Source organism: Astatotilapia calliptera, chromosome 12 (genome assembly GCF_964374335.1).
Source record: "Astatotilapia calliptera chromosome 12, fAstCal68.1, whole genome shotgun sequence".
NCBI classification, from domain to species: Eukaryota; Metazoa; Chordata; class Actinopteri; order Cichliformes; family Cichlidae; genus Astatotilapia; species Astatotilapia calliptera.
This window is the reverse complement of record NC_137433.1, coordinates 21211142-21235805: the sequence shown is the minus strand read 5'-3', so window position 1 is coordinate 21235805 and position 24664 is coordinate 21211142. Positions and strand designations below refer to the sequence as shown.

At 41.9% G+C, this 24664-nt stretch overlaps 1 protein-coding gene and 1 long non-coding RNA gene across 4 annotated transcripts in view; one reads left to right on the top strand and one right to left on the bottom strand.

The window, feature by feature from the left end:
- The first annotated feature begins 714 nt into the window (after nucleotides 1–714).
- wscd2 (WSC domain containing 2) overlaps nucleotides 715–24664 on the top strand; it is a 43310-nt gene continuing 19360 nt past the window's right edge. For both annotated transcript variants that reach the window (XR_013912394.1, XM_026186967.2), the window contains exon 1: nucleotides 715–1487. The gene's annotated coding sequence lies outside the window, so the exon portion shown is untranslated. The remainder of the gene's footprint in view (nucleotides 1488–24664) is intronic.
- Nucleotides 2308–12702, bottom strand: LOC145432120 (uncharacterized). Of its 2 annotated transcripts, none has more exons than XR_013912396.1 (3): nucleotides 10443–12702; nucleotides 3115–3366; nucleotides 2308–3022 (listed from the first exon to the last, which is right to left on the bottom strand). It is a non-coding gene; the product is annotated as an uncharacterized LOC145432120 (long non-coding RNA). The 2 variants fall into 2 exon arrangements; XR_013912395.1 differs by lacking the exon at nucleotides 10443–12702 and adding an exon at nucleotides 4601–7507.

Genomic DNA, 24664 nt, shown 5'->3' with positions numbered 1-24664 from the left:
CCACAGATTTTCAGTAAATGTTGGGTCGGTTGGGTGAACTGAACACAAGACAAAAACTTCAGTTTTTTCCTCTAGAAGAAACCGATTGTGAGTTTTTGACGTGTGCTTAGGACTATGATCCTGTTTTAAAAGCTGTCCTGTTTTCATATTCAGCTTATCATTATTATTATTTTTTTTCACATAGTGTGGCGTTTGCTTCTACATTTTTCTGGCATTAGTTGAATCAATTTTTATCCCATGCTGCTGGCTCCAAAACATGACCAACTTTCCTTGTGCTTAGCAGCTGACGCTGTGCTCTTTTCATTAAAATCTACATCCTACTCACAGCCAAAATTCAGTTTTATCTTCATCAGTTAACAGGATTTTTTCTTCTTCTTAAAATGCATAAGACTTTTTTTTAGCCTGGATAACTCCTCCATAAAGGTCTTATTGTGCAGACGTGGCTGCACAGTTGCCTTACTTGCCACCCTGATTCCTTGGTGTTCATACCTCAACATAACCTCAAAGGTTCATGCTATTTCTTGAGCTGAGGAAACATCTACCTGAAATCGTTTGTGTTTTGTGAGCATTTTGAGCGTCTAACAAACTGCTCAGGCTGCTAGGCAACATGTTGGAAGTTTATCAAGCTTTGGAAAGTGTTTGCTTTCCAAAACTTTGCTTTTCCAAGTTATGAAAATGTGCAAAGCAAAACAAAACGAGGCCTTATAATTGCCTTTTGGAGAATCCTAAATAAGGATACCCAAACTTTTGGACGGTCGATCCATCGCAGAACATATAACCCACGCAGACCGCTTGCATGTGCAAACACTGCACCCCGTCCTGAATGAAAATCGCATTTTTTATCAGCTTATCCGCAGGGGAGCGCATCGTCGCCGCGCTGAGTGGTCACCTGTGTGGCCCGGAAAGCTTGAGCGTCGGGAGGAGTGCGGGGACTGCTGCGCCTCTGTGTGCTCTGCTGTGTCTCTTTAAGTACAGCAGGCAGTGCTGTTGGTCCGCGTGGGAGTGCAGGGCACACGGTGCGGCGGCACTGCCTCTTCGCCGCGTCAAACAGCCCTCTTCTAATCGGACGGGCGACAGAAACGACAAGTCGACGCACCGCATGCGTTCGCTGTTTGACCCAAACAGATGACTGGAGCCACCGGGGCGAAGACCGGACTGTTTCAGAGGGGCTCGTCCATTGGTGAGGCCATTAACATTACTCCCTCTTTCTCCTCGGACTGAGAGCTGGAAGCGCGTAGCGGTTCATCTGCACTACAGCAGATTATTGAGCAGCACAGAGAGACTGTACGGGCTAATGGGATTGACAAACTAACATTAGCGCTACAGGGCTTTTCTGAGAGTATGGTGCTCTTCATTTTTGGCCGAGTTATCGTGGATATGAATCATGTCTGAGCCCGAGGGGTGACCATCCTGAGCTGAGTTGCGTCCTGTGAACTGCAACAACACCAAAGCTTGTGTTGAGAGCCTTATTCTGACTCATGTTCAAGGTAAGGACTACTCACACACACACACACACACACACACACACACACACACACACACACACACACACACAGAGGACACATATATATGTTTTTTCCCCTTTTCACTGCAGCAGCTCGAAATATGTCCTGCAAAAGCAGCGCTTGCTTGCTTGCTTAGTGTTGGTGTTGCAGAAGTCCTGATGTTCTCGCAGTGCAGCTGCTCTGGAATAGTGATTCAGACCAAAAACCACAGCTCAGAAATGGTTTTTGCAGAATTTGACTGTCACTTGTTGAAAAGACTGGCCATATGTTTTGCTTATACTGAACCGCCGGTACTAAAAATATCCATTTGAACTAGATTTTCGAAGCTATTCTGCTCTTAACATAGTTGCAGACTAACCCAGTGCGGAAGTGAATGTTTTATATTTTTAATGCAACGTATTCTGCTGTCTCCTCAGAGCAGTGGTCGCTAAAAATGCGTCAGTCTAACCAGGTGCCCGTCTGGTGGCCACAGTCAGAACCCCTTCAGCATTTGTGTGAAGATCCTGGCGTTTCATTAAAGCCCACCTGCTATTTTTTTTTTGAAGAGCTGCAAACTGAGACTCTGAAAAGAGGCCTGTATTCATAGCCTTTTTTAAATTTGGTTTGGGAAACCATTTTAGTATTTTCAAGGATGTTTGTCTCTGTACCTGAGGTTATGTGGTTCTCTTAAAGTGCTTCTCTCAAGTGTTTTGCAGTGTACTGAATATTTTTTAGGTTTACCTCGGCTTGAAAAGATTTCCACTGTCTTTTATAAAGTGTACAAGTGAGATTTTGCATCAAGAAACAATAAAATAATACAGTGTAAATGTGTAATTTATATTTAATCATTCATCCTCAGCATTACCAGAATATTATGCACATTGACCGACCTCCAGTAACCCTTCTTGTTTCTGATGACCTTGGTGTTCACTGTATTGAGAAACTGCTCATTGTGGAGCGTGGAGGTGGGAGAAGAAGAGCGTAGTGGCTGTTAAGATGGATCACAATGCTCAAAAATCAATTGATGAATGGGACTAATTGGTCATGCTGGTGTTTCAGCACTTGTCATGGCAATAAATAAAAAGCATAGAGCCTGATAGACCGCTTGTTATGGCACTCAGTTCATAGCTCCTGAATCTAGTCCAAGCTGAATTGATCAATAGTGTGAACATCACTGTAAAATATTACCTAACCGTTTTCGATTTCACTTTATTTGAGCGGAAACCACTGGAAATCTGCGTTTCTGCTGCATTTGAATATTGTTGTGGTTTCATTTGTGCCAGGCAGGAACCTGCTGATGCTCGTTTAAAAATAAAATCGCATAGATTTTATTGTTGCTAACATTAGCTGTGCTCTCCCACAAGCTCAGTCCTCCCTCAGGCAGAAGTGAACAGACGTCAGGGAAACATGCTGATGGCTGAAATTCATATTTGTACAGAAGTCAAATAGATTCTGCTGCCGATGCAGTGAATCATCAGGGTCAAAGTCACCGCATTTTGTATCTCCAGGATCCTCTTGGTGACCATGAAGATGAAATCCTGAAAGAAAAAATGTTTTCTTTTTAACTTGATGCTGAATGTGAATGATTTTCACACACAGGATTAACTGTGAGAAACCTGAATGTGCTTACATATGAAGTCCTTTGTGTAGTGACTGGGTGACTGGCGGCAGAGGGAGAAGGCTTTGAATTCCTCCAGCGCTTATTCCATGGATCGCATCCAGTGGACGCAAGCTTTGAAGATCGCCAGAGGAATCACAGTTTGCGTGGTTGTGAAAGCCATTACAGTGACGTGAGGGTGGTGCAGCACCACTAGACTGGATGGTGCGCTCCTTCCTGATATATTACCGTCAAGAAAGGATGTCAAGATCCTCATTACAGCGTCTACAAAAATAGCTTAGCATTAAATACTTGGCTGGTTTTCGACTGTTTATAGTGTCTGACGTTCAAACACACAGTAGTAGTTTCACAGTGAGTGGCATGGATGTGAATACCAAACACAACTAGCGGTGTCCCTTCATGTTTGTCAGTAACTGATTTTTTTCAGTTTCCTTGAAGAAAGAGTTGATTTTAGAAAGAGGATAATCTTTAAAACTGTGTTACGGTTGCACAGGCCGAAGGAGTGGGTCACCCTCGCCGTGTGCACATTTCAGCCAGATTTTCAGCTTATACCAGGATTATTCACAACGGCAGACTTCCTCTGTGAGACGTAGCCAGATAATGACAGCCTAGACAGGTGGTGAGGAAATACTGCGAGGCAGACATCAGACAAAGCTGGGAAACCCCGAAAGACTAATCTGTAAGTCAAGTGTGGGGGATTTTGTCCAAAGATATTAAATTTGCAGATGCACTTATCAGGCTCAAATTAACTGAGGAAGAAGAAGACAAGCAACCTCGATGTTAAAAAGGAAACATCTAGACGATATAGTCTACCACCTTCAAGTCGATCTGTTTTGTCTCTGTTCTGATGATCAGGTGAAAAAACCTTTCACAGTGCTCGCAGTCAGTTTGCAGTGAGTGAATATAATGTAAAAGCCAATTATATTTTTGAACTCAGAGACCTGCTGTTCAGGCTTTTCTCTCAGACAGACACAGGCACCCTACTGAGGACATGTTTAATCCAACCGAGGCTAATATGAGGCCTCTGTTTGGATCTGTCTGAGTCACAGTGCAAGGTTATGTGCTTGCATGTCGTCGATCTCCTTACATCCTGGCAGACCGAGTGTGTTTTTAAACAGAGGCAAAGACATTCAGTAGGTAATTATTGCATACTTTTTATATCTTAATCAAGTGCACGGTGCATAATTATTCGAGCACAGCTAAATATCAGTTGCTCTTTCAGTGTCATACAAACCTTTCTTTGGTTTCTGGAACACGAACCATATTTCATTTTTTTGCATGTTACTCTTAAGTTATTGTGGAAATTTAAAGTTCAAAGTTGAAATGCGACCGCCAACCTCTCGTGCAATCCAAAAGCAACACCTGCCGTCAAATTGCATTCACCCCGCGCTTAACCGTGCAATCAGGTCCTTTAGTTTTCTGAACACAGGGTGTATTTTCTCAGCAGATAATTGTAATTAAACAGATTTTTCTGTTGGCTACATAGATTGGTACTCACCCAATGTGGAAAACATGCTCTTCTCTTCTAAAGCTTTGTCCTTGAACTGGAACTATCAAAACATTTACTGTTGTGTCAGGGTCTCGAGCTCCTTGTTTGTTCTCTGTGCCATCAGGCTGCCTCGCAGCTAACGTCTAGTCAGACGGCGTGATGTTGTAGGTGTTTGAGAGGGAGGGTAAATAGAGTGTAAATTGGGTAAAATGGAAAAAGATAAGGAGCAGACGATAAGGAGAAAAAGGTGACTTTAAAAGACACATTTTCTGTGGTCTACAGCTGACCTTGAGACTCTGCCTGTCGGCGGGATTAGTACATCACTACTGTAATTGTTCACCTTGAGTAGCAGACCTCCTTGTTCTTTCTTCAACTCGATCCCTGCTTCACAAGAAGCCTTTTGTTGGTGTTAAACTGCTGGGCTCTGTGTTTTATACCTGCTGCCCCAACAGAAGTCCAATCTGGCAACAGGAGAGGCTTTAAATGGGGGAAAAAATGTAGTTTACTAACTCCGCTTTTAGGAACCGGAGACCAAGACTGTCTGACCGCATGCCTGCGTGCAAGTCTCTGGGTAATGTTCTTGACCTTAACCAAAAAGCTGCCTTTTATAGTCCTAAATGAGTTTTTCCACATAAAAGTTATTTATAGTCCGATTAAGGAAGCTGAGTAATGTGGGAGTTGCGATAACAAGACGTAATTTGTTTACAGTGTCGTTAAAGATATTGGCTACAAAGTATAATTTAATGACAGCAAAACACTGGGATTCTTTGATTAGTTTTATTAGGTCAATAAAGAAGATGTTCCTTCCATGTTCCAGCCCTGTGGTGCTCTCTCAGCATTGGGAACATAACTCCAAGCAGTGTTAGTCAGTCTGTAAAAACACATCCATCAACTTCTAGACTGCACCGTAAAGAATTAGACATGCTTTTGCTTTAAAGAGGATGTCAGAAGATTTTGATAAACCCTGTCCCAACAATACTGCAGCACAGCAGCAGGAGCCCCGGTGTGATAAAGAATCTGAAGGAGTGGAGCCCCCTCCAGGTCTGTCAACTTGTGCAGTCAGTGTCAGCGCTGGCTTCAGATCTCCTTTCAGCATGCTGCTCCCTAATTGGGCCGTCACACTTGCTAGAGAAATTTGTCAGGTTGCTGTAAAATGAACTACTTGGGCAAATCAAAATGTGCATCATTTTGTTCCTCCCCAAACCACTCATCTGCCCGTGAAATAACAGGATACTCGGGTTTTTAAATGGATAAACTACTTTCACTCATTTCCTGTTGGGAGTGTGTCATTAAAGGGTAAATACTTGCACTTTTTTTTACCACAGTTGTTTGCTCAGTAATTGCATTTCCTGGGATTTCATCTGAAAGATGTGCATCGGTAACCAAGCTGCGCCTATTTATACACGGCACGCCTAAAGTAGGGGCTTATTATTCTTACACTCAGCCTTACATGTTGTTCCATTAATTTCCAGCAACAAGCAGGATAAGCGGCTAAGTCTATCCCCTTATCGGCTACTTTTCTGAATCTGGCAGTGAGCAGAGCGCGCACACATGAACTCCTCCTCTGTGCTAATGTTCTCCATCTGTCAGTAATGCTGCTCAGGTTGGATGAGATGTTGGGAGCTATCACACGCAGTGACTGCACCACGCCTGGTCAAGCACGAGCCCATCGCCACGCCATGTCAACCCTCATCACCTCCCCTCTCTCGGTGATGGTGCAGATGTTTCCCAGGTTGCTCGGGGGTGGTAGGATGACTCAGCTCGAGTTTTCACTCGGTGCCTCACCGACTCCCAGTTCAGCCCCTCTCCTCAGTCAACTGGCAACTTAAACGCGATCTGGCTGCACTCAGACTCGGCTCAAAACACATTATTTTCAGTGTCAGGCTCTCGACTCTAGTGGTTCCCGGCCTCTTGAAGAAATTACTTTATGCAGTTATTCTGTGTTATTTCGTTAAGAAAACACTTGCCCTCGTGAATCCACACAAAACATCCTGGAATTGTTCAAGAAGCTCTCCTTTCATACTGTGACACTTCAGCTATTTATCCACAACTTTCAGCTGTTTATTTAGACTTCTCTGCTTGCATGCTAAGTAGTTTGCAGCATATGGGAATTCTGTTGTGTCATCTGAACAATTACTACTTAAATATGCTACAGATCAGGCTCTAATCAGTTCCTGCAGTCTCTTGTTTATTTGTTTTTGACCTAACACAGTATGAATGCATTATCACGTCTATTCTTTTAGAGATATCATCTCCACAACATTTCCCACATGCAGAGCAGTAAATGCAGAAACCATGAGAAGTAACCCAGCCTGGAAATGACTGCTCGAATGTTCAGCACTCTCCTGGATTAACTACAGGGCCTTTTAGAGGGGCTAATCGCTCTCTGTTTATTCCAGACCTTAAAGAATTCATAATCCAAAGTACTCCATGATAAATCTTCGCCTCTGTGCTTTTTGTGTTTGTTTTGTTTTTGCTGTGTTCACAGCTTAGTCCGCAGACTTCAGTGGGTTTATTTCTTCTAATGCACAGTCCCTTAGGGAGGTGGAGATAAAAACCAAAGCTCTTTGCACCACAAGAAGAAGAAGGAAGTGAGTAAATGTGTATTTGGGGCCCAGGTGAACGGAGAATTTAAATAAATGCAACTGCATGTTTGAAATGTGAGAATTTCCTTGGGAAAATTACTGAGCACCTCACTGTCGTCACACAGTTGCTTCATAGACTTCCGTTTCTGTATCTCACATACTCAGTTGTAAACACAGGCAGCTCTCTTCTCTCTTCCTTTGCTTTAGAGATGTTGTTCCATGTTGCATCAGAGCAACAGTGAAGCACTACTCTATGTGCACATCATATTTTATTCATACAGGCTGCAGCACTGAGGCACGCTCCTTTCTGCGAGCCCAAAGCAAGCAGCTGTCAGAAATCCCCAGATACTGTAGCCATTTCTACGTCTACCGTAGCATAAGCCATTGGGAAAAACAAGAATCTCTAAGATATACTGGTCAGAGTGAAATTCATGAGACAGCGGGAGAAGATGGGTCTGACGAGCCCCTACCAACCTCATTTTAAATGAACCTGCTTCTGTTTCAACCCTCGAAGCAGAAGGGCTGTGTGCATGGGAGATACCAGCTTCTATCTTTTTTATTAGTCTCAAACAACACTTACATAACAATGCAATAGGAAACCACTGCCCTGAAATGCTCTGTCACTTTCAATAATACACAGTGCATCTTGTTATCAGAACAATACAACCCTGCACCACTGCGTCAGCATTTCTCAAACTTCCAAAGGTGCCATACAAGCGTCCTTTTATTTTTTCCTCTGTTTGTCCAGTATTATCATGCATAACTTGCTTACTTTGAATCTATTTATTTGAAACACATACATCTTTTATCATTATATTTTGGTTTTTTATAAACATTTTTTTCCATATTTTTGTTTGAGGGATATGTGAAGATTCATAATTACAGTATCCACAGGAAGTGGTCTTCTTTTTATTTCCCAGGCCACTCCTTTCCGGCCAAACAGTGTTTGGCATTTTGTCAGTATGCAGCAAAACCAAGATATCTGCAGATTTAAGTCAGATGGATTCTTTTTCAGCTTTACTTAGTTTGGTTTCCATTGTGTTAGTTTCTGTTTCTGTTATTTAGAAACCAGGAGACCTGATTTTGACTTGGTTTGTTTTCAATTTTGCACTTTGTACTTATTTATTTTCTTCATGGTTTTCTAAAGACAAATCCCGTTATTGCATTACATATATTCTTTGGGTTAATGCTGAAGTAAGATGTGAAAACTCAAAGTGGGACAAAGCATCAACAACGCTTTTTCTTGCCAAAAATCAGTTTTGCAAGCATGCAAAACAAATTCCTGCATAATTTATTTTTGGTTCCTTGGAGTTATTTCTCATGGCTTATACCAGATATGCACCGTAGAAGAATCACCGTATTTTGATTATCGTGAGCAGATTATTGTGAAAGCATTGTTTTGTGACTTACATTAACATTCTTAGCTGAAGCAAAGATTTATAATTGGAAATATAAAAATATGCGTGTTGGGGAGACAGCAGACTCTTAAATCCCTGCTGCCAATTTAGCAAAACGAATAAACCTCAACTCCTGTGAACCTGACCTCAACCTAAATCTTCACATAATTACCAAGTTGTCACCTTAAAATTTAAATAATTTATGTTATGGTAATTTTGTTGCACATCACAATAGTGTGGCACAACACTGCATTACCACACACAGACACAGACATGCACACACAAAGTTTAAGCTTTCTCTTTCTCTTCCTTTTCTTCAAAGGATTTGATTTTCAAAACAAAGCAGAATTTAGAGAAGGCAGATAGTCCTTGTCCTAAATTCTGTTCGATATTCTGCCAAATTACATTAAAGAAAAAGAAACTAATGAAAAGTTCTTAAGTAAAGGAAGTGCATATCTTAACATACTCCTACACAAAACCCACTTAGTTCCCCCCAGTCTTAAAATACGTGTGAATTTGACATGCACATTATCGCTGTGGTTATTATCAGTGTTCAGTCATGGGAATATTGAACTGACGGGACCAACAGCGAGGACATCAGAACATCAGCAACTTATCAACAACACCATCATTTGAATAAAAATAGAACGTAAAAGCAGCGAGGCCTCTAACAATCTTCATATCTAATTGGAAAAGATATGTTGACAGTAGGCCTCTGGTGCTGCTCGACCTTTTGCACGGAGATTTGCGCGATGCTGATGAGGCGCGCGGTTCACTACACATTTTGCGAGGCGTGCTTACAGAGCATCCTATTATATGTACGCTCTTCATGTTCCTCCAATGAATGCATCCAGACCACTGCCCTGCGTAATTGTTCACACCGAACAGCTCATCAAAAACTGCTAAACAGCTTGTGTACAACAGCGCTCCACGACAGATGAGCAGACTGTTGTCATGCTATCCTTTCATTATCTTTTTTGTAAAGTAAAATAAAGTCAGTCGGTACGAGGCTGCTGTTATGTTCAGTGCAGATAAGTTGCTGTTTTGACACTCCACCAGTATGGGTGTCAGTTACTTGAGATTCTGCTGTGGGTTGTTTGTGTAGGTGGTAAATGCAATATAGACTTCTGCAATACTAGCGGCAGGAGAACATTTCTCCAGTGAAGTGAGAAAATAATTTTCAGTCATGATTCAAAACATATGCTTTGGCTGCATAAGCTTCTGCTCTGCTGGGGCGGCGGTCTGTGCAAACACTGTAAATTGAAAACATTGATGTTTTTTTCGTGGTTTATTTCAACATATATAACTACTCAACTGTCACTGCAATCTCATAAGGAACTTAGCTCAAGATGTTTGCTGTTTAACTTTTTAGAATTGCAAAACGGATCATTTCATCCGCTTTCTGGGAAAACGTATGCTTTTATGTAGTGGACTCCAGCTGAGTGCTTACAAAAGATTTTGAGGTACGTTTTGCATTTATTTGCTTCTCCTCCGCCATATATTTCCCAGAAAATGTCACACTTTTTACTTTACTAACTGGCACCTATTTAGGTTCAGATTTCATAGATAAAGTATATTATTAACAAATGCAATATAATGTATTTCTGCAGACACTGCAGATTAGCTTCTACATTAATCAGATGGAAGGGTGAAATGTAGCAAATAACAATGCAATAATATCACATTCATCATATATAATTTGTGTAATGATACTTGGAGAAATAGGAATGAGGGACGTTTTACATGCATTGAAATGTTAGGCAACAGACATGCTGGTGTAGTTTTTGCTCGCGCCGAAGAGAATGAGAATTTTCTTTAAATCTAAAAAGCACATAAAGTGACAGAATGAAGTGGAAAAATACCACATACCCGAGTCTTTTACAGAATCCTGTTGTTTGTTGAGCTTCATGCTGAGACAGCAGCTTGTAGTTTCAAGATTTTATATCTGCTGAAGTCATCCCAGCATGTGGTGCCATGGACAGGATCACCTTTTATAGTCCACACAGCTTGCTGAGTAACCTCTTTAATCATGTTGGGAGTGTTCCAGACATATGTAGTACTCAAACGTCAAAGTCTTAATTTATTTAAAAAAAAAAATCTAATCAATAAATTTGAAATGATTTCTTTAGGTGACAACAGTTTCAGCTGCGTAGGGTTTAGACCACTGTGATTCTTCACAGGAACCAGAAAAGACTTCAGAATACAGGAAGTGAGATTTTGTTAATACCTATGGCGTAAAAACAAAAGTGTCTTCAGAGCGTTTGAAACCCACGTTAATGATTGTTTTGTTTAACGAGTATTTCCTGTCTGCTCTATTGTTCATTGTATTTGCGTAACAATAACAACAGTGTTCCTTTCATTTTCCCCTTGCTGTGGGAGGTGAGAGTGAAGAGCTGCAGAACAACAGTGCTGGAGGATCCAGCTCTTTGCTTAAAGACACTTCAGCAGAGTGGCTGCTCGTTGACATGGGAGCTTGAATGCGTGTCATACAGTGGAGGGTCTGTCTCCCCTCCTGCTGCACCACCAAGCACTCGACTGTTTTTCTGTTCTTACTCTGCCCAGCGGTCCAGAAGGAGCTGTGTGATACACAAGGACAGTTGTGTCAACATCTTCCTCAGGGAATAAGTTAAGCCGTACTCCATGAGTACGAGAGGATGCAGTTCGGATCATTACAAACGAAAGATGCTTCCTTTTGGTGTTTTTAGCACGAAAAGCGGTCAAACCTCTGATCTGCAGTAGTGATTCTGCTAAAAAAAAAAAAATAGAATTATGCATATTTGCACTTGTAAAGGGATAATTCAGCTTTTTTTCCTCATCTGTCAAATCTCTTTCATTTTTTTGTGGTCACTCGTGGGCAATAACATGTAAAAACATCTCCTGGCCAACCCAAGCCGGCACGGAAAACACGATGGCGAGCATATGCTTAGATGCACACGAGCTTAGATAACCACAAGCTTGCGTTGGCAGTTGTTTTATTCTGTCCGCTTGGTGAATGCAAATCCAATAGTCACTGTTCTTCCAGCTCTGCTTTTGGTAGTCCATTTATATGCTATAACTAATTGCTGCCAAAAACATGTGGGACTGAGGATCCAGAGCTCTCATCTCTTCTGAAACCCCGCATTTTATACACCCTCCACTCTTTCTGACCTCCTCCCAATGACTTATGTAGAGGTCTTTTTTTGCGAGATACAACTAAACTGCTAAGCCGATTCTAAGTAAGTCCCCTTTGTTGTTTCTACATTAAGTGGTCTTTAAATCAGAGATGAGCTCTAGCACTGCCGTTTCACTCAGCAAGAGGGAATAGCAGAAAACCGAATTGTGTTTGATCAACTGTCTTGGCAAAGACGGTGGATTATGTGCATCATGGACGAGTGCAGTGCTAACACTAACACAACATTTTATTTTGATAAATAAGTAACGAAGGCCTCTAAACCTTTTATGTTAGAACTCAGTGGACCACATAAACCCCACTTTGACCTTAAGTGGGCCGAACCAGTAAAACCCACATTTCTGTCAGTGTGTCACATGTTTAATTACATATTTAATCCCATTTAATATAAGACAAAGAAGAATAAAAAATAAAATAAAAAATGGTTATGTAGTAAATGCAGCACAAATACAGAAAAAGTTCTGGCAGCTCATTGCCCAGAAAATCTCCTTTTTTCCCCTTTGTGGGCCCACTTTATTTCTATAATTTCTATGGTAGATAGTGAAAATAACAGGAACTTTCATGCTTTTTAATTGTAATTGTTTAGCAGGAAATGATGCCCTTCATCACATTTTCCAAAGGTTACCAGTGGGCCGGATTGGGGTCTTTGCCAGGCTTATTCTGGTCCCCTGGCCTTGTTTTTCACACTCCTGAGTGATGCTAGTGTTGTTGTCTGGCACTAAGCAGAGAATACAATTTAGCAGATTATTTATGCTCATTTCCCCTCAAAGTATAATTTTCCCAAACAAAAAAGAATTAAAGCTTTGAGCAGAGATGACGTGGTCCTCACTCTTTTATCCATATCGATGGCGCATTTCATGCTTTCAAGTGGAAGTCGGAATCTTGATTAAGGACATCAACAGTATAGCCATGTGTCCTGGAATCTAACTGGCTGTTGTGTAAACTTGTTACTTATCACTTCCTGTGCCCACTAGGCGGCATTACTGAGCATTCAGTAGTTACACTGTATGTCTTGCTGTATGTCATGTGTTGATCCCACAGTGGAAATCTAATGTGCAACAAATTTCATTCATGTAGGCCAGAGTATGTGCCGAGGGTGCTGAGATCCTTAAAATATTGAATCCTTATTTGTGATGCGCGTGCAAAACCCGTGAGTTTTCAAACATGTTTAGGCCCTCAAAAAAGTGATTTATTGTCATAAATAATAACAATAAATGGAGCAGATCCAATAAGTGTAGCAGAGCTTCAGCCATGCTAATATGTTTCCCACAAACAATGATGGTAACAGTGGGCACTAAATGAAGAGTACTCAAAAATCCAGCTCACAAATAGTAAACAGCTTCCCATAAATATTAATATGTTTGATAATGAGTGATACCAAATACAGATCAGGCAAATGCACGTTCATGAGTGCTGCAGCACTGCACTTTTCTAAAGTCTAAGCTCTTGCCTTGTTCTCTCTTAATAAATGACTACATTTTCTCTAGTGAATGAGTCTTGTGCTTTTAGATTAATTGTTGACTGTTGAAACTTTCCATTTTTCCACACGACTTTTCCCCTCCTTACCTCCAACACTCCTCCTCCTCCTCCTCTTCTTCCTCCTCACCAACTAAACATTTACTGAAAACCCTCCGCAATCCCCTCCTTAAGCGTATTGAAGCAGAGAGCGCTGAGATTCACAGCAGAGCTGAGCTTTGAGAATTCACTTTTAATTAAAGCAGAGATCCTGTGTGCTTAGAGAAGGTGCGAGAAGAGAAGTGGGGCAAAAAAAACAAAAAACCAAGCTCTTTTCCTTTTTTGAGAAAAAGCTGCAGATACCCTGTAAGGTCCTGAATGAGGAGCTTTGTTAAGGTTGGATAGTGGAAGACATCATTTGATCTCCCATTGACAGCGCCTTCCCGCTGCAGAATAATTACTTCTTTTATGAAGCCATTAAAGAGAACCAATTCAAGTGATTGTTTCTCAAATGCCCGTCTATGTGGCCAACTGGGATCTGGGTGCTGCAGCTAGCGAGGGTGAGTCAGAAAGTCACACAGCAGGCATCTGGGATGTTTATCTCTGTTAGGAGCTTGCTGACACATTAATACCAGAACTGTCATTCGGTTGGCATCAAAAACATTTCCAGCTGTTCTCTCCCGAAATAGAGTCAAACAACTTACTTTTTCTTATTTCATTATTTTCTCCATTCTTTTAAATATACAGAAAATTTTGTGCTAATCCGGATTTTGGCTTTTTGCTCGTTCCTAATTGAACTCTGCTGCTTCGTGTCCGCAGTCACAATAGAGCTATTATTCTATCACTTCCACTTTGCTTTCACTGTATAAGTTGCTTATCACTCTGCTCTGGTGGAAATGTTCATGATCATCAGTGACTCTATTAAAGCTCTGCAGCTTAATGCTACTGTGGGCTAGTCAAAGGAGAGGATTACATTATTTTTAGACCCTTTAATTTACCTCTTCTTTTTCTGAGTAAAAGTCACCACTGAGCTTAATGGACCTGGAGTTTTATCAGGATTACAATGATGCCTTTTCCCTGCCATCCTGGGCTTAATTTTTAAGCTTTTGGGGGGGTTGTTCTTAAAATGTTTTCCTCTCATTGGTGCATTCAGCTCTCTCCAATAACAAATGTAATGCTGTTCATAATTACCACTGGCTTTTGGGGGAGGTTAACTAACCGGGCCAGGTAACAACACGAAGGAATACAGCGACTGCTTGTTTCAACATTAGCAAAGAAAAAGAAATGTCACGTACATGTTGAAATATCAAGCAGACGCTCTTTTCCTGAATTGAATAATTAACTTCTCAGTGTTGTTTTGGGGAAGATGAATGATTGTTGTCGTAGTGTCTCTCCGTAAACTTATGCTGATAAACTAATAATTAAGCAGTTAGATGATTCATAGTGATGCAGTGGTCGGGACTGAGTTTTCTCCAGGGCAGGATGTGATTTGACAAAGGTCGTATTTTACAATTATTATCTCTGATGAGAAAAAAAAGATGTGAGTGTGTGTATGTCGTGTTTGTTAGCAGGCTTACCGTTTCCTTTCTTTTCTTCAGTGCTAAGATTAGTGCCCCAAATGTTTACGTGCTTGCAGTTGTGGGTTTAAGATGTAGTGATATATATTCTGTACATTCAGGTGGCTAACTCTGATCCAAATCCACAATTTGGTTGGATTATGAATGGAAAAATGGTCAGGAGTTTCACTTTAAAAACTGCTGAAAATGGCACATTTTCACCAATTCTTTTAATACTAGTTAATACTAATGCATCGATTTTTTGCTGGGAATGTGCAGGACAATGTGCAGAAAATGCCTTCATACTTTTATATGTGTCAGAACACCAACAATACCTGTTGAATCAATAAAATTAATTTCACTATAGGACGTAAGCTTTAATGTTTCAGCGTTAGAATAAATATATTAACTCAAAATAAACTTATTTTACGCTTTCTGCAGCATTCCTGTCCTGCCTTCCTTCAACATGGTTGCTGTTATATTTTTTGTAGTCTTCGTAGATTCTTTTTACCATTTAGTAGGCGGCACTCATTTTGTGTGGAAGATGAGTCATATGAGGTGTGAAATACCCCTTTTTAAGCGAGCACACAGAAACAGTTGATAACCACAGATGTGACACTGGTTATTGCCAACTGGATTTTTTTTAAGCCAGCTAACCCTGAGAAAGCATGGCAGTGTTGAACTTCCGTCGTAATGTACCTCTCTGAATAAACAACATGCAGAAGCACAAACAAGAGAAAGCACAAACCTCCCCCAAGGCAGCTCTCTGTCTGGGCAATATTTACATTTAAAGGACTTGCATTGTATTTTACATGTGTTCATTTTTTTATTTGTTCTCATTGAACTTACTTTAAGAGGTTTGTGGTGCAGTAAAAACAAGTGCACAGTGCAGGATTTTGTTAATTTGTCCTGTTCAAACCCATTTTCATGTACTTGAGATACTGAGTATAATTATTTTTTGTTTATGTGGCTATAGATATACATGTGTAGCCTTCATGTTTGGTAAAGGTTTTTGGTCACGTTTATCTTGTTTTCCAAAGATATTATACTTATTCAGGAACTTTGTACATGTATTCATATATATTATAACAAAATCACAAGAAAGTAACATGATATTTAACATCCTCATGTATGATTCCCTACATGCCTGTGTATTGTCAATACAAACAGTGGCAGTAAGAAACAAAGGCTATCTAAAAAGCTCTGCAGAGCATTATCATCAGTTTGATGTTTTAAATCCATCCATCCATCCTCTTCCGCTTTATCCGGGGCCGAGTCGTGGGCCCTGAAGTTGGAACACACCCTCCGGTCCCCCTTCTTAAAAATGGGGACCACCACCCTGGTCTGCCAGTCCACGTGTACTGCTCCTGATCTCCACGCAACATTGTAGAGGCGTGTCAGCCAGGACAGCCCTACAACGTCCAGAGCCTTCAGGAACTTGGGGCGGACCTCATCCACACCAGGGGCTCCCCGGTGCCTCTGTTTAACTGCCTCAGTGACCTCGCCCCCGGAAATTTGTTGGTCATCCCTCTCATTCCCAGCCTCTGCTTCCTCCTCGGAAGACGTGTCAGTGGGATTAAGGAAGTCCTCGAAGTATTCCTTCCACTGCTCGACAGTTTTCTCAGTCGAAGTGAGCAGCGCTCCGCCAGCACTATACACAGTGCAGGTAGAGCACCGCTTTCCTCTCCTGAGACGCCTGACGGTTTGCCAGAATCTCTTCGAGGCAGTCCAAAAGTCTTTTCCCATGGCCTCCCCGAACTCCTACCACACCCGAGTTTTTGCTTCTGCCCGAGCCGCATTCCACTTGGCCTGTCAGTACCTGTCAGCTCTTTCCGAAGTCCCACAGGCTAACCAAGCCCGATAAGCCCCCCTCACCTCTGGTGTCCACCATTTGGTTCGGGGTTACCACCACAACAGGCACCAACCATCTTGCAGCCACAGCTCAATACAGCAGCGTCACACACCATTACTACGCGTTTAGGTGCACCGGGTCTGTCCAGCATCCTCCCCCGCCACCTGATCCAACTCACAACCAGGTGGTGATCAGTTGACAGCTCAGCCCCTCTCTTTACCCGAGTGTCCAGAACATATGGTCGCACGTCTGGTGATATGATTACAAAATCGATCATCGACCTGCGGCCTAGAGCGTCCTGGTGCCACGTGCACTTATGGACACTCTTATGTTCGAACAAGGTGTTTGTTATGGCCAAACTGTGATTTGCACAGAAGTCCAATAACAAAACACCGCTCAGGTTCAGATCAGGGAGGCCGTTCCTCCTAATTATGCCCCTCCAGGTCTTGCTGTCGTTACCCACGTGAGCATTGAAGTCTCCCAGCAGGACAACAGAGTCTCCAGGTGGAGCACCTTCCAGCACCCCACCCAGGGACTCTAAGAAGGCTGGGTACTCTGAACTGCCACTCGGCGCATAAGTGCAGGTGACAGTCAGGACCCGTTCCCCGAACCTAAGGCCCAGGGAACAAACCCTCTTGTCCACCGGGAAGAACCCCAACGTACAGGCAGCAAGCCGAGGGGATATTAGAATACCCACCCCAGCCCGCCGCCTCTCACCAGGGGCAACTCCTGACTGAGACAGAGTCCAGCCCCTCTCCAGGAGACTGGTTCCAGAGCCCAAGCCATGCGTAGAGGTGAGCCCGACTATATCTAGCCGGTACCTCTCAACGTCACGCACTAACTCAGGCTCCTTCCCCACCAGAGAGGTGACATTCCATGTCACAATTGCCAGTCTTGGTAGCCGGGAATCAGTCCGCCAGGGCCTCCACTCCTGGCCACCGCCCGGCACACAATGCACCCGAACCCCTACGGCACCTCCTGCGGGTGGTGGGCCTGCGGGAGGATGGGCCCATGTCCCCTTTTCTGGCTGTGCCCGGCCGGGCCCCATGGACCAAGGCCCAAGACGCTCGCCCTCGGGCCTTGGGCCCAAGACGCTCGCCCTCGGGCCTTGGGCCCAAGACGCTCGCCCTCGGGCCTTGGGCCTGGCTCCAGGGCGGGGCATAAGGGTCTTCTGAATCACTGTTTGTCTGGTCCCTCACCCAGGACCTATTTGTCATGGGAGACCCTACCAAGGGGCAAAAGCCCCCAGACAACATAGCCCCTGGGATCCCTGGGACACACAAACCCCTCCACCACGATAAGGTAGCGCTTCACGGAGTTTTAAATCCTATATGGTGCTATTCCATATGTTGACAATATTTGTAAATATTTGACAAATAAATCATTGAGTTGACCTTGAACTTTGGTGGATGAAAGCCAAATATTTGTGGATTATTAATCTGCTATCATCATTTATTTACACACATGCTGATTATGTCAGCCTGAAATATGCTCTCAATAATAAAAATGGTAGTGCTGGTCCTCTTGTAAACTTTGTATCCTCTTAAAACTTGGCTAACATATGCGTCGTGTCATCATTATTTCTGTCACGTAAACCTCTGCTGAACCTTACGGTCTGTGTTTACATTCATACACTGATCGGCTGCACATCATGGAACTTCTATAACTCAGAGCTTCAGAGCTTTTATCACAATGTTTAAGTTACATGTTACAGCGTGTCCGAAGGTTTGTTGCTCAAACCTAAAATGAAGTTAAACAGATAATTCTGAAAAAGTCTAAACACACGAAATCTAACAGCTTACATTATTCGCTTTTAAGCACGCCATCATCCCAAGTCAGTTTTAACACACTTTTAATCACACGTACTCAAATTCTGTCATACTTTTATCAGATAGTTCACATTTTTAAAAATATCCAGACATACAGAGGTTCTAGACAGACGAGCCAATAATAAACAGCATGCATTACAAGGCAGCGCTGATAGTGGAGCATTATATTTAGAAACTTTATCACAGGATATGTTAAGTGATACTTTGAGGTGTCAGGAGCCTGCTGGATGTGATGGTTCCTAGTTATGTTGTTGGATTTGGGAGAAAGTTTAAAATTGAACCATTCGTAATAAAATGTTTGTGAGCAGAGTGCTTTACTTCATGGGATTTGTCGCCGTGCGGTGATTCTTGCATCTTTGCTGATGAGTTTCCTTGTGAGTGGCCACCACTAATGAAGTGTATTGGGCATTAAGCCAATCACTAATGTGAACACACAGTGAGATAAACACAGTTTTAATTAAAATGGCTTACAACAAGATGGGAAGCCAAAACTGTAGCACATACCACAGCAGCTTTTGCCAAACGCTAAAGGAAGAAAACTGCTTTGGCAGTATAATCCTGTTGTTACTCGACACAGTCATGTTCACACTCCAGTTTTCAGGGGTCATGCGCTCCTAAGAGTTGCCATCTGTGCTGAGCGAGCCACTTGAATCTCTTCTGCAGATCAGCAAAACTTTGGCAGTGGTTTATTTGAGCTTTCTCAGTTTTTACATGAGATGGATCTTTTTCTAGACTGCAGATGTCTTCCATAAAGTTTTCATTGAAAAACACCTAAAACCAATGTTGAAATAAACACATTTACACACTTTATGCTAAAGAGGAGCTCTCAATAACTCCTCTGCTTTGACATTTCATTCAGCCCTGCAATAAGGCAACTTTGCAGCCGGATGAATGAGGAATCTGCGTGTAAAAACAAACATGCTTAGTAATGTCACCGGGGGAGGAATGCGATCTTTAGTTTGATGTGATTTGACAGTCATAGCTAATGTGCACTGGCAGGCCAAACACACCAGGAGAGCGGAAGGACGGGCCCCAGGGTGAGGGGAGGGTCAGGGCTGCTGCCGCTATCATTGTTAACCCCCTCTGCTGCTAAAGGAAAGAAGACGTCCCACAGAACGGCTCTTTTACAGGATGGGACTCGAAGTTGTACAAACAGGGACAAAGAGGGCATTAGAAGAAACCTCAAATGATTTCCCCTCCCAGTAATGCTGGCACCAGAGTCCTGATAACCTTTTCTTCCTGCCACTGTTGATATTGCTAGTTTCCATCACAGCAGTGTGTGTTTCCCTCGTGTGCAAACGCATTGTTAATGACTGTCCTTGCTTTTTATTTCCCCCCACTGCGGACTAAACACAACCTCGCTTTACCAAACACTTGTTTTCCGGTATTTTTCCCATTTAAAAACTGTGGGAGGATATCATAGCTGATTCCGTACAGCTGATTTGCACTTCACGAACTGGTGAAAAGAACGAAAGCAAAGAAAATTGGCGACCTGGAAAGGATCTGCAGAGTCATGTAACATAACTGGATGTTTTTTCTGCCTCTGTCATGACTAAGTATAACACGTCTAAAAACCAAATCTACTAAAGATCACATCTTGTTGGGTGTGAAATAACTTTTCTCTTCCTGTCCTGAATCAGAACCGTTATGCAAAATCAAGTATTGCATAACCACTCTAATAGAGCCTTTTTCCTGCTGGTGTCATCTCTGTCGCAGCATGGTTGTTTTTACGAGTCTTTAACTGCATAAAGTATTCTAACAATGTGGAGAGGCGGTTGCTCAGCTTATGGTCAGTTTAGCATGTGGGCGGTGTTTTGTTTATAGCTGTGAATGTGCATTTATTCAGTACATTTTACAGCAATAAAGTGTTTATGGACAATATTTGAATCTTTCATTGGGAACATGAAAATTGATGCTGAGCTGAGAGGATGAAAAGACTCTCAAACCCGATCTGTGCACTTCAGGTGATCAGCATCAACATTTAACAACCTGCAAACAAAGGCAGAGTAGAGCACAGATATTTTATTGCTGATTTCTTCCCATCGCTCCTTGTTTGAAGCCACCACTTGTCCGTGCTAGTTGACAGTTGTCTGTTTCTTGACTGTAGAGGTGAAACACTCATTCCTCTCCTTGCCCAACGAGTCCCATAGGAAGAATATTTATGGATTGACTTGTGGCGGCGTTTGCCTGCACCAAAAGCAAAGCTGGCCGTCCGCCTGCTTGCCAAAGATTAACTTTGACGTTTCCGTCCTGAAATCCTCTCTGATTAAATATTTGCTGGCTCATTTAATATGAATGTGAATTAATGGTCAGTCAGTGAGTTTGTGCCCACTCCACTGGAGTAATATCGGTGATCTGGCAAAAAAAAAAGACCTCCACAGCTCCTCCTGTCTCTTTTCTGTCTGCATTTCCTTTTTCTTCGTGTGTCTGTTTTATTCAATTCTGTTCTCCTATTTTCTCCCAGAAGAAAGGATGCGATTAACCAGAGGTGTGGACTCGAGTCACATGACTTGGACTCGAGTCAGACTCGAGTCATTAATTTTATGACTTTAGACTTGACTTGAAAAAATGTTCTAAGACTTGTGACTTGACTTGGACTTTTACACCAATGACTTGGGACTTGAATTGGACTTGAACCGGTTTACTTGAAAAGACTTGATATTTTACCCCAAATATAAAATTTAGCATGCATATTATATAGAGATTGAAAATGTGACGTCATTCACGGGTAGAACCGCAAAGGATTCTGGGAACTCGTGGCAAGCGGTACTAGCGCACGCAGGCTTTCAATTAAAATCAGTCACACAGCGATAAAAAGAAACACAAAAATGTCAAGAAGCTGTTGTATTATTAACTGCAATAGCCGGTCGCATGACAGCCACGGGAAGCCGACGGGTAAAGAGATCGGTTGTTATCGGATTACGTCGTTGAAGAGAAATTGTTCATGTTTCCGAAGTAACAAAGACGCGACGGATGGCCTGGATTGCAGCCATTCAAAGATCAAATATAACGTCCCAGAACACTCCAGCTCACATGTTAGTCTGCTCCAAGCATTTACACGAAGGTCAGTGTTTTGTAGTAGTTAATACGTCATTTTCATAACATAATTGGTGATATAGGTTACAAGCAAGTCTGGCGCTGAACAGAAATTGTCGCGCTATGCTCCTTTATTTATTGTGCATAAATAGTAAATTGTCCTGACACAATATTGTGTTTCGCTTCTGTTATTATGGTACATTGACAAAAATATATACTTTTATTCACAGGATAAAACAGGTTTTTTGTATCACTAATTGCCCAGTACGATTACAGCATACAGTATTATTGTCACTGCTACATTTCTGTGATGAACCAGAAATTATTTCCACTACTAATTAATTACCGTTGAGCTCAAAGGTCCTATTAATAAACGGTTAAGGAATGTGTATTTATGACGACGATTTGTGAGACTGGTAAACTTATGATACGTACGATGGTCTTTCGTTCTACACGGTGCATTTCAAGGTCCTGTACCCATCCGTCGGTAAACTGTACCTGGGCTTGTTGCAGTGACCTGAAGTTACTAAACTTCATGAGTGTATGCACTCACTCCAAGAACCGTATGATTATAAATATGCATATAAATATGCTACGATGAGATAGCTGACTTCATCTAACTAGCAAATGTTGTCCAGGCTACGTTGGTGATGCAGTTTTTTTTAATGTGTATGATATTTTTGTCATGCGATTTTAAAGCTGGTCCTACAACCACATCCAAGAATAACATGCAGCTTATCTCAGAACTGTCGGTGAAAAGTATTCTTGGAGCTAGGTTTAATTGAGCTGCATTTTAAAGAGGTGCAATTTCACAATTTGTGTATATTTTCTAAGTTCACTATTTTGTATGTGTTGAGAAAAACACAGATTTAAAAATTACATGGTCTAATATTTACATTTAGCATAACTGCAACATTATTTTTTCGTTTGTTTTTTTTAAAGACTCGAAAGGACTTGAAATTCAAAGTTTCAGACTTGTGACTTGACTCGGACTTTTACACCAGTGACTTGAGACTCGACTCTGACTTGCCTGACATTACTTGAGACTTGACTTGAGACTTGAGGATAAAGACTTGAGACTTACTTGAGACTTGCAAAACAATGACTTGGTCCCACCTCTGCGATTAACTAAGCTGCAAAGTACGGTGGGATCATACTTGGGGTCAGGGAGGTTAGCCAGTGTTATTTGGTCAGTCAGACCTTCACTTTTGTCTGAAATATCTCAGCAAATATTTATAATCTGACTCATTTTGTAAAGATTTTGCATCTAAATAGTGATCCTCTGACTTTTCCTGTGAAAAATTGAATATTTTACCATAAAAAAATCCACACAGACATATATTATATTAACATTAACTTGTGCTGGAACTGGCAGAGTTAGAGGCACAGTAAAGTGTGTACTTGCCTGTTTTTTAAACATGGGACTCATGTACCTGCAGCATGCATCCACACTTTTGTTACTGCAAATTAACCACAAGTAGAGCTCAGTTTCACTTTGGTAACTGGGGAGGGGGGACCATGAATTATTAACAGCAGTAATTATCCTTTGTGTGTGGTCCTGTCGTGTTCATGAGAGGGAGAGTGATTAGATGTCACACGTGTCCGTTTGATCTCATAAATCCATTTATTATACGATTCAGTAGAGAACGCTGATTTTAAGCTGTGGCAAATGTAACAGCCCCACTCAAAACCCCCGTGGCCTTCAAGCAGCCTGATCTCAGGAAGGACCGGTGCAAATTATTAGACTTGTGTTTTTGTCTTCGGTGAGGTAGGGGTCGTAAGCATGATGTAATACGCAGTTTGATTTTCAACCGCATAACCCTGGCTTCGACATGATTCAGCGTCTCCTGGGCAAACAGTTTTCGGTTTGAAACAAACACCAGCTTGTTTAGCAGTCGCCGAGTCGTCCAGGAATATCTTTTCTCCATCGACCGGGAGCGAAACACTGACGCAGGAATGATAAATTATTGTGGCTACAATGTGGAGTTGGAGTGCAGGAGTCACTTTTCAACAGTGTTTATACAGCTGTTGAGGAATTATCTTACTGTGTAACTGCGTTATTGTGGAAAAGAGGTTGTTTCATGGGAATGAAAGGATGACATTTCAGGCACGTTTAAAGGAAGAGTTTATTATCGTACTTGTTTTCTTAGGGGATGGAAAAATTAACAGGCAGAAGCAGGCGTTTTTGTTTGTGTACAGATCAAACAATAAAGATGTTAATTAGGTTACAGACAAAGGAAATTAATGCATTTCCCCCAAATGTCAAACAGTTACTTAAATCTCTTGTGAATTTGTTTGTTCATACTCAGCGACTTGGCGCCATCAGAGATTTACTTCTAAGATGTTATTTTTCGGACATTTTTTGAAGCTCCATTGTTTGTTTTTGTGTCCTCGTAAAGCTGACGTGAACATGGCTGCAACATCTCAGAACGTCTCGTGTTTTTATCTGTGGAAGAGAGATCTGATCCTAAAAATGAACAAAATACACAATAATCAAGATGCGGAGAGACATCGGTAATGGAAGCCATCCTTACATCCAGGCAAAGTTTTGAGAGACGTCAAACAGGATGAGGGCCGTCTTTGTGTCAGGCTGAAGCACATGAATGTAATCTTTTTCTCCTTGAGGGTCCCAGAGTCTTCATAGACTACCGAGGGGAAAAGAAGAAGGGGAAGTGGGGGGGACTGCGGTGCCATTTAGGTTTCAGGTGACAAGTCTTCTGCAGATTTGTCCTGAGGCAGACAGACAGAAAAGTCACATGGGTGAGTGTCCCCTCAAATGTTCTGGAAAATTCCCTGACCTTGAGGAGTGTTGCGTTACACCATCCGACTGTAGCCTCTGGGGCTCGTCCCAGAACAGAGACTCCTTTGAGAGAATCTGCAGAGAGTTTGGAAAGTCGGGATACAGTCATCCCGAAACACACACAACCAAAATGGAGCAATCAGTAAATCTTGAACAGAATCATGAAAGCATGTGTTTTATGGATGACCACCCTTAATCTTCCAGATTTTTAACCTCTGCATTCTTTAAAAGATGCTTTTTGCTCTTTTTCTGTCATCTACACAAATGTCTTTAATTCCCACAAACTCCCACAGACAATAGATCTTAAAGAAAATGCTGCGGGGTAGAGCTTTGTTTTATTTTTTCCTGTCCTTTCTGCTTAGCTTAATTTATTAAAGATAATAAAGCACTCTGA